This window comes from Otolemur garnettii, unplaced genomic scaffold (assembly GCF_000181295.1).
Source record: "Otolemur garnettii isolate 467f Iridium unplaced genomic scaffold, OtoGar3 scaffold00220, whole genome shotgun sequence".
In the NCBI taxonomy this organism is placed as follows: Eukaryota; Metazoa; Chordata; class Mammalia; order Primates; family Galagidae; genus Otolemur; species Otolemur garnettii.
Window position 1 is genome coordinate 678,550 of NW_003852615.1, and position 10,168 is coordinate 688,717.

Consider the following 10,168-nt stretch of genomic DNA (forward strand, 5'->3'; position numbering starts at 1 on the left):
AGGAAGGTGAAGTCTGGAGGCCTGAGAGAAGTCTGGAAAAAAAATAGTCCATTCCTCTCCTCTATGAGAGTTCTTTATCTCTGACTATGAAACAGCAACCAAGGACCACCCTGCCACCTGGAGATCCAGCTGGAGATGTGTAGTCAAACAGTTCCACAAATTACATTGACCTGTGAGAATAAGAGGCCTGGACCAAGGGGTTATTAACAGAGTCTTCATCTGTCTTGACATGTCTTACTGAAACAGTCTAAAATGCTGTGTTACTAATTAGTTCAATATGATCTTGGGCAAGCATTTTCTCTCTTATTCTTCATGGGTCCAAAATCAAAAGGTTGAAATTAAAGAAAAGAAGTAGAGAACAACTTTCTTCTATCAAAGCACTTAGAGTTGAACTGGAAATACAGACCATATGCAGGGAATAGCTGAAGAGTTAGCATATCTCCTTAGTCTTGGCTCTGGCTTCTCCTTACAGCTGTGCTGTTGCTTAGGTCTAGATCAACTGAGTTATGTTTATACTGGAAGGGAGAATTCTCCATGGTATGTTATACTGAATCCTAACAGAAATACCTGGAGTGCAAAAGCACATTTACTATCAACTCACCCTTACCTGAAACATTCATCTCAGTTCTAACAGGTTAACACACAGACAGTTTGCCTGTCTTCTAGAATTTAGGATTTCTAAATGAATGGCTTGGTAAAGGCAGAGTACCCAGGCAGCTTGCACATTAAAAGGCTCGAAATGAAAAAGGCATACATAGTAAAATAAATTAGTTGGACTATTTAGTGGGAAATACCTCATTTTCTTGTTGTGTTTACCCTTCTGACCCTACAGAACAGTAATATATATCCTCTCGTTGCATTCTTAATAAGGTTATTTACACTGCATATCCGATGAGTTTGTGCCCTATGTAATAAATTCTCAGCTCCGAAATGTGTTAGACTGTAGACATCATTATTGGAGGAATTAACCTTGTAAATGAGGAGCACCTTTATTGAAACTTTGGATTTTGATTAGTCGAGAGTGACAGAGGAATACAGGCAGTTTTCTGCAGAATTATAATGATCAGCTTCACAAAATACCACTGGCTATGAATAAGTAACACTATTTTGTCAAGTAAAGAATTGTGAACTGCGTTGTTTAAATGTCTATGTATTTACTTGCAATTTGCCTTGCCAAAGAAGGAAAGACGTATTGTGAAAGTCTCTGATACATAGAAGTAAGGTCTCGTTTGTCAGTAGTGATCTGTATTACACACTGGTTAGGCTGAGCAAGCCAGGATAAGGAAACATTAAGGAGAGCAGAGCCCTCTCCTTCCACATTACCTGCTGCCCACATCCCCAGCATGCCCCAGAGGTTCTGCCATGATTCACCTTCCACTCGGCCACACTAATGTGACTTCCACTATCATAGCTCAGACACAAGAGCACAAAGCAGAAGTTTGTCAACTTCCTGGTCATTACAGGATATAGAATTCTAAATATATGATTAAGCTACAGTAAAGCTCAAAAACAGGTTACCAGGGATCAAAGGAAAAAGGAATATTTTCTCAGTTAAGTAATAAAAACCTCAGATATATTGTTAGACTTTAATTCCACCTAATATTCTAACAAAGAAAGAGCCCTGAGGATTAACATAGAACTTGGAGATTCTTCCCCTGCTTCTGCCAAATTAGAGGGCTCTTTCTTCTTCCTTGTACCTCAATGAGGCACAAGCAGAGGATATTTCAGAGAGGCCATAATTAAGATGAATATAAAAAAATTGCTAACAGCTTGGATGCAAAAATTCATCTTTCTAATATTCTTCAAGCCCATGTATAAAGCCCAACCACCATGCCTAAGCATCAGGAGTAGATGGACAAAGAATTCTCTCTCCCCCACATGAACACATACAGGAGGTGGCGCATCCACCATTATAGATATAAATCCCATAGCACACCACAGTATAGGTGGATACAAGGATACGCTATTTGTGGAAATTGTACAGTCAAAATTTGCACATTTCCATTTCTATAAATTCTATCTCACAAAATAGAAATATAAATGTTAGAGTTGAAAGTACCACAAAGAATCAGGCTGAGTATAGTTTAGAGTGGAGACTTATTAAGAGCACTTGTAAGCTGGTGGGTTGTCATCATCAATGGTGACAGTACTGAGCTAAGGTAAGGGGCCTCTTTAAAGCAAGTCAGGGTGTGGTGCAAGGGTGGCTCAGGAGGTGGCAGGCAGTCAGTCATAGCTCAGAAACTTGGGATGTGGCATAAGAGATCAACAGTCATCTGCTGGACACCTTGTAGAAAGTCAAAGGGTGATCTGCTGGAAATCTTCTGTAATCTGGAAGGGGTGGTTTAACAGAACCAGAAGAGAAGAGAGTTTTCTTCTTTGTTTAATGAATGTCTAGACCCACCAGAGCCAGAAAAGACTAACAGTAAATATTGCTAATAATAATAAAGTAGGGGTGGGCGAAAGCAAAGATAAGCAAGAATGGCTGAACATTGATAAATGTTTAAGCCGGATAACGGGTATATAGGGGTACATTAGACTATTTTGGTTACTCGGCATATGTTCGAAATTTCTCTTAATAAAAAGTTTTAAAAAGCTGATTGTCTCAGTTTCATCATCATCCCACAGCCGCAACTTTTATCACTGTAAAGATTATGATTCAAATCTACTCCTATCTTTGACATTTAACAATACAGACTGAAGCTACCACCTTCACACAGCCCCACCTGAAGGAAATAGTGTAACATTTTTTGACCTCTCAGTCTCTGCTAGAATAAAGGCAGGCATCAAATAAGCTTACTCCCAGTCATTAGATATTATTCTACTGCCTCAGACAGTCAGGGACACCAAAAGAGCAACTTCGCACAATTAGGGTCTTTGGGGTCTGAAGGGTTTTGTTTATTTCTTTACACCAACTTAAGTAGACTGAGGCTACCTGGATTTATCAATGTCCCCTCAAAACTGACTTAGCCTTTATTTTTTCTAATAGTGTATTACCAAGATCTCAGATTAAGAATACTCAGTTTATGTACTATTACACAGCATCCCTTTTAAATTACTGATATATCAATACTGAAGTCTTTGTAAAAATGTTTAGTATTCAAGTTTGGGTTTTACTGAAAGTGAAGGTGAAACTCCTTTATAAGCAGAGATCTTCTCCTATTCCCTGAGAAAGTGTTAGTACTGAATAAATGTTTAGTGAATAAGTAAATGGTAGGAAAGAGATATTTAAATGATTAAAAGATTTAGATCATTTAAGTGATTAAATTTTCTAATGGACTTCAAAGGCAGAAGTGAGAAAAAATAAGAGCAGTAAAATGTTCACGGCAGGAAAAAAAAAAAAGAAAAAAAGCATTTTAAAGATTTTATAATTAGGGCCCCAGGAAGTATTTATGGACTTATTGTTGGCCACGAAATTCCATGATATGTTGAGGCTTTATGAAAAGTACATATAATTTTTTTTTTACTTCTTAAAAGAGATATTTAAGACCTGCTAAGAGAAGCAGTCAAACCTCTAGGGAAAAAAAATTTCTTTGCTTACAACACATTTATTATGAGAATAACCTTATAATAAAACTAACCTTATGTTTTTAAGTTTGACTTTGGTGAAAATTGGTTTCAAAAGATCTAACCACCAAAACTAAAATGAGACAAGAAGGTTTATGGAGCCTAAATTAGCTGAATAGTTACTTTTTAATCTCTCTTTACTACAGTTTGTGGGCTAAATTTTAAGCAGCAAAAGCTTAAAATTTTAAATAATCCTAACTACTCCTCCGTTGGGAACACATGCCAAATCTGTACCAAACATTCTACACAAGGGTTATCAACATCAGAAACCAAACCAAGTAAATTAACATTTAGGGAAATAAGCTGGTTTTGCTCCTGCTATGAGTCATGGTACCTAAATTCCCAATCCTACACTTCAAAGAGCGAATGCTCTCTTCCTAGAAACAGCCCCAAAGAAGTACACGCAGACTTCTAAGGTATCTTTTGAGGATAACGTCCAATGCAATGGAGCGAGTGCCCATGATACATAAAACATCCAGAAGAGATAAGAACACAACTTCTTCACAGTGGATGCACTTAACACACAGCTGCTGAGACACTTAACTTTGCATCAGCAAAGGCACAAAATTATGCAAGCCTGTCAAATTTTACTTTGCCAGGACAGAAAACATCAAGAATGACTACATCTGGACATTTTATTTCAGCAGTTTTTTAATAGATATGCAGAGGGTGCCCCCCAAAATGTACACACATTTTAAGAAAGAAAAAAATACTGCATTAAAACTGTCATACTCAATATATACTGAAAACATTTGTTATCTTATGTATCGTACCTTGTATTTCTGGTAATTGCAGAAGTCAAACATGACTTGAGTATTACAATTTTGATGAAGCTTTTTCTTTCTTAAAATGTGTATATATTTTTAGCACCCTCTGGATATGTTTATAGCACAGACTTATGTATATATGCATACATATACACTTACATATGTATGTATTTATAGATACCCACACTTAGAAAGAGAGACCTCATCACAGAGGAAGCATGCTGTAGTTGGCATGGCACACAGACTGACCATATAACCCCAATTTTCTCTCACTGGCAACTTTTTGAGGCTTTTTTCCCATCAGGGCTATAGCTTGTTTTCTTCTTACAGTCAGCTTAACAATGAGTTGTGATGGAAATTTTGCCCTAAAAATATTTAGTTACAGGTGCAATGGATTAGAAAACAGTTAATGAAGCCAAGGTCATAAGCTCATACTGCTATGAAATTCAAATGAAATAAAAATCTTCCATACTGGAGATTGGCTCTTCATCTAGGTCAGTAGCTACATGATGGACTATCGTGGGCCAAAGGGAGACCAGTCTGCAGAGTGGTGAGAGGTCCAGATCCTGTACAACGTGATGGACAGTCAGTAGCATGTCCACGCTTCCTGTTTGTGTTCTTGTATTAGTACCTGTGAGGTGCTCTCGTGCATTTAGAAATCGAAAGAAGGGGAGGACAACATCTTTTCTTCAATACCACGCTGCTCAAGTGAGGGAAACAAAACAGATTAAAAAGTTAACAAATGCTAAAGTGTAGTGTATTAAGGACCAAGTAAACAGAAGTAAATAGGGCGACAGGTGTGGAAGGAGTAAAGGGAGAAATAGCATTTTTGGTGTAAATGGGGAAACTTCTGAAGGAGGCAACCTTGGTGCTGGCCCTTCTTAGCATGGAGTAGGCAGAGGAGGGTATACAGTAGAGGGAGCTTCCTGGCTCACCCCCACAGGGCAGACCAGGACCCTTCATCCAAGCAAAAACACAGCTCGGGCTTCCCACATGCATAGCAGAAGGTCAACTCATTTTTTCCAGTACCACTAAGCCTAAACTCATCCTTTAGTTAGCAACAGGAGAGGTGGGAGGCTGTGTTCAGAATAAAATTTCCTTTCTAAAACCCTATTGAGAAAAATGCACATCCAGGAAAATCATTCACAACATCTACTCCACACGGATTTCTAAGCTTTATCCTGGGATCAATTAGAGCAGGCGTCCTCAAACTACAGCCCATGGGCCACATGCGACCCACCTAGGACATTTATCCAGCCCGCCGCATGTTTTTGCCACCACTGCCTGTCTTGCTTAGCAGCCGACTCGTCCTGGGGTCTGCAGTCCAGCCCTCCAACTGTCTGAGGGACAGTGAACTGGCCCCCAGTTTAAAACGTTTGAGAACCCCTGAATTAGAGCTTCATAAAGCTACATACCATGGCTACCTTAGTTTCGACTCTATACATTTCTTTCATTGAGTTATATTTTAAAATTAAACTTTACTTTTTGACAGATTGGCAAAATCTATCAAAAATAATAATTCCATGGCCTCTAATCAGGTAATTCCAATTCAGAAAATGATTCCTATAAATAATCTTCCCTGAGTATATTCATATGTAAATGATCATTCACACTACAAGGCTGCAGGGGTTCCCCACCCCCACTTTTTTTTTATGATTGCAAAAAACTAGGTAGAACCTAAATGCCTGTTTTCAGAGGATGCATTAACTGAATTAAAGTATACCTATTAGATAATACCATGCAGACAATATAAAAAGAATAGTAACTGTTTACATATACTAACCTAGATCTAGCCAACTGGAAGCTGGTACCTAAATGATGAGCAGGGGATTGATATGATGATTAGGGTCAGACCAGGCAAAAGCAAAACTCCCTGGTCAGGATGCAGTGAAGGACGTCATGAAGGCCACCATGACTGAAGTGCAGTAGATAAGGAATGGGAGAAAGGGAGAACTGAGATCTGGGTGTGGAACAGATCACACACAGAGAGACACTGTATGACAAAAATAATGGGGGCCATTAGACTATTTTAAACAGACACCATGGTTCATATTTTAAAATAGCCGGCCACTCTACCCTCTGTATGGAAGGTGAACTATGGAGGGGTCACAGGGGAATGGTGATACAAGACATTAAGAATGACAGAGTGTCAGTGAGGCAGAGTAAATGGTTTGGGGAAACATTCAGAGATAGGATTCTTGCTTCCTCTTCCTTTCATGGTTCTTGCTTTCATAGGGTCGACTGCTCCCATCACTAACCATCAGGACGTTCCCACCTTCAGATTCCCACATTTACTAATGTCATTAATCGTGTTGCGATACACGTGAATCTTATCGTCCTGCTTTGCATCCTTTTTGAAAGCAAGGGGCACGTAAATATATTGTTCTAAATAAAAGTATATGTGTGCATGTGCGTGCATGTGTGTAAAGGTACAAGTTGAATCGCAGCAGCATGAATATGCGTGTGGGAAGAGCAGGAGCCAAGAATAAACAGACCTGCCTCCCACTTGCGCTTTCAAAGATTTTATTTTCTTTACATTTCAAATAGCATGATCATTAATAATCGTGTTCATGGTGGTGTGAAGAGTAAGAGTTAATAATAAAAGTGCATGGTTCAGCTCTAGGATGGTCAGGGGGATTAAAACAGTGAAAAGCCTAGATATTATGCCATGGGGAAGATCTAGGGATTTTTGCACAGAAGGCTAAAGTGCAAAGCTGCGTTTCAGGAAGATGCATCTGGAGGTGGCACATAAAGGGGAAAGGCCAGTGAGGAGATTATTGCATTCTTCACAATATCTGTATTAGACAGGGAAAGAAGAGATCTCATTATCACCATTGACAGACAAAGAAGAGAGTGACTCACCTCAGGTCAAACAACAAATCAGGGGTAGAAATGAGACTGGGCTGGAAATCATCTTCCTGGTCTAAGTACACTAATTCTCCAGACCTCTGCTGCCTACATTATTCAAATACAGTATGTGAATTTGGCTATTCATATGACCTTTTTCAAATATTAAAGCTCTCTGCAACCCACTAGATAAATAATATACTAAAGGTCAGAGAATAGAGAAAATAGTGGTTTCTCCCAAGTTCAAAAAATATTATTTGAGGTTTGTCTCTACGAATTTTCATTTAAAAAAAAAAATCAAAGCTTTTATTGACATGCCATCAAACTTCCTCTTTGCTACTGCCAGATCTCTATACATACATGTGTATTCCGTGTGTGTGTGTGTGAATTCACACACATTTATCCCAGGTGTTCAGGTGCTCTGTCTCCATTAACCCAAATGGGTAGAAAGTGCTTTTAAGGAGAAATTATCACTTAGTTTACCTCATGTTTCAGACAAGTACAAGTTGTATAAATACATAGAGGAAAAATCACACTCAGTAAACATGGGAATTTGAAAGTCCTGAGGGTTAGTGAGAGGAGGAGTCTGCACTATGAGAACAAAACACAGAGTTGTTTAAGATCATTCAGTAATAAATACCTACAATTTCATTGAGATCTGGTGTGTATTCAGACCAGAGAAGCGTCAAGTGGTGTTCAGAACAAGAGGAAATGTCATCCTCTAGATCAGTGGTTCTCAACCTTCCTAACGCGTCCTAATGCCATGACCCTTTAATACAGTTCCTCATGTTATGGTGACCCCCAACCATAAGATTATTTTTGTTGCTACTTCATAACTGTAATTTTGCTGGTGTTATGAATTATAATGTAAATATCTGATATGCAGGATGTATTCTCATTGTTACAAAGGGGTCACGACCCACAGGTTGAGAACTGCTGTTCCAGATTCACAAAACTCCCTGAGCTAGAGAGGTACCTTTTAGGATAAAACAGAAAGGACCCACATAACAAAGATCAAACGTCCCTGCTGTACAAGATTTGAGACCTTAATCCTTCAAATACCTCATCGGAGTTCTACTCACTTCCAATGTGCTGCAGGGAGAAACACTTAGATTATTTTTCAGCAGCGGGGCAAGACCGATGGACATGCTGATTCAAGACTCTCCCGTCAAATCTCCTCTGAGCAATATTCAGTGGCAAAAAAGGGGCGTTAGATAAGTCTACCCAGTTAAAGCATTCCCGAAATATAACACTAGCTGGAGCAGGAGGAGGAAAGGCGGAAACCAAAGGAAAAGAACCTTCACTCAGTCTGTTATGGATTTGCACATAGGAGCCCTCCCCGTCTCACAGCTTCCTTCCCTGTCTTGTAGACCATCAGTTCCACTCACGATAGTGAATCCAGCACTTGTGTGTGCACAAAGTAGATGGTCAAGAACACTTTTTCCGGATATAACTGCATCAAAGAGTATGGAAAATTCACTGTGAGGAGTGGTGGGATTTAACCAAAAGCAAGTAACATGTGCATCAGTTCTTATTTTCCCTCTCTTCTCCTTTTTCAGTATAATTTATTGTGTGCTTGTAATGGTTGCTCAGCATATCACTTGTATTATCGTATAATCCTCATTGCAAACCTAAGAGATGTCTAAGAAATCTGCATGTTAGAGATGAGGTTTCTGAGGTATAGTAGTAAGTCAGGGAGTCAGGGCTCTAAGCACTTGCGTTTAACGCACCTTCTCTTAACTACTCTGCTTAGAGACATTTCCAGGGTAGACAGGGAAGCTAGAAAGAGAATAGCATGTTCAAGAACCAATGAGAAGTTCATTCTGGGTCACAGAAACAGGAAAGAGGGTCAGAGGTGCAGTGGTTAAAATCAAAGCTCAGCCTTTGGCCAGCACCACGCCATCTGAATGCTGCCTCTACCACCTGTTAACCCCGCAATCTGGAGAAGTTACTTATCTCCTCCCAGCCTTAGGGTCCTCATATGGACAGTGCTATAGGAGCTAATTTTCATATTATTACCATATTTCCTTGATGCCAATGGGCAAGTTTGTTCACTGTGTGATGTCTCTGAAAATCAAAATGCATTATGTAATCAATATCAAAGAACCTTTTCAACTGAAAGGTAGAGGAGTTACATCCAACCCGGTTGTTTTTGTCCTGAGTATAGAAAATTGGTCTGCATGAAAGGGATTACTTCATTAGCTCCTTTGAGTTCCTTGTGTCGGTAATATCACATGCAATTTAACCTTCTCTGAAATATGAATCTCTAATTGTCACTTAAATGTCTTCAAAAAAGATTACTCTGTGAAGCCTATGAGGCATCTTGCAAATGAAGAAGACTGCTACACCCAGGTAATGCAATTAGAGGAAGAAGACATTGCCAATGTTTCAGAGTAAATCACAGGACTTCTAAAGGTAATGAAGCACAACTTGGCTAATCCGAGCCCCAGGAAGGACAGTGCTGGGAAGCCAGCATCTGCCTGCAAAGGCTGCCACTAGGTTTCAAGAGAAGCTGTTAAATTCCCAACCACATGTAATTCAACTTAAGAAAAAATGGAACTATGAATTAACAAGTGGGAAATCCAAACAAAACATCCTGAAATGACCATATCTATCTCTAAAGAAGTCATGAATGTGCGTTATAAAAAGCAGCGCATCAAGACTAAACTGTACGATTGCCAATAGCCTAAAGAAAATCAGAAGAATCATTAGACTCTGGCTGCAGGGAAACTTGAGCTCCAAGTTTAATGATATTTAAAAAGATAGGAATATATACTTGCATTGATTAAAATAAACTATTGTTAGTTCGTAAAACAAATGTTTGTGTTTTGCACCTACCTCCAAAAGTCTCTCAGAAAATTAGTTTTATGTCTTTCAATAGATGGCATCTTGGAGATGAAGTCACATGATGCCATCATTCTGAGCGTGCAGAGGTGTATTATAACATGACGCCATCATTCTGAGCGTGCAGAGGTGTATTATAACATGAC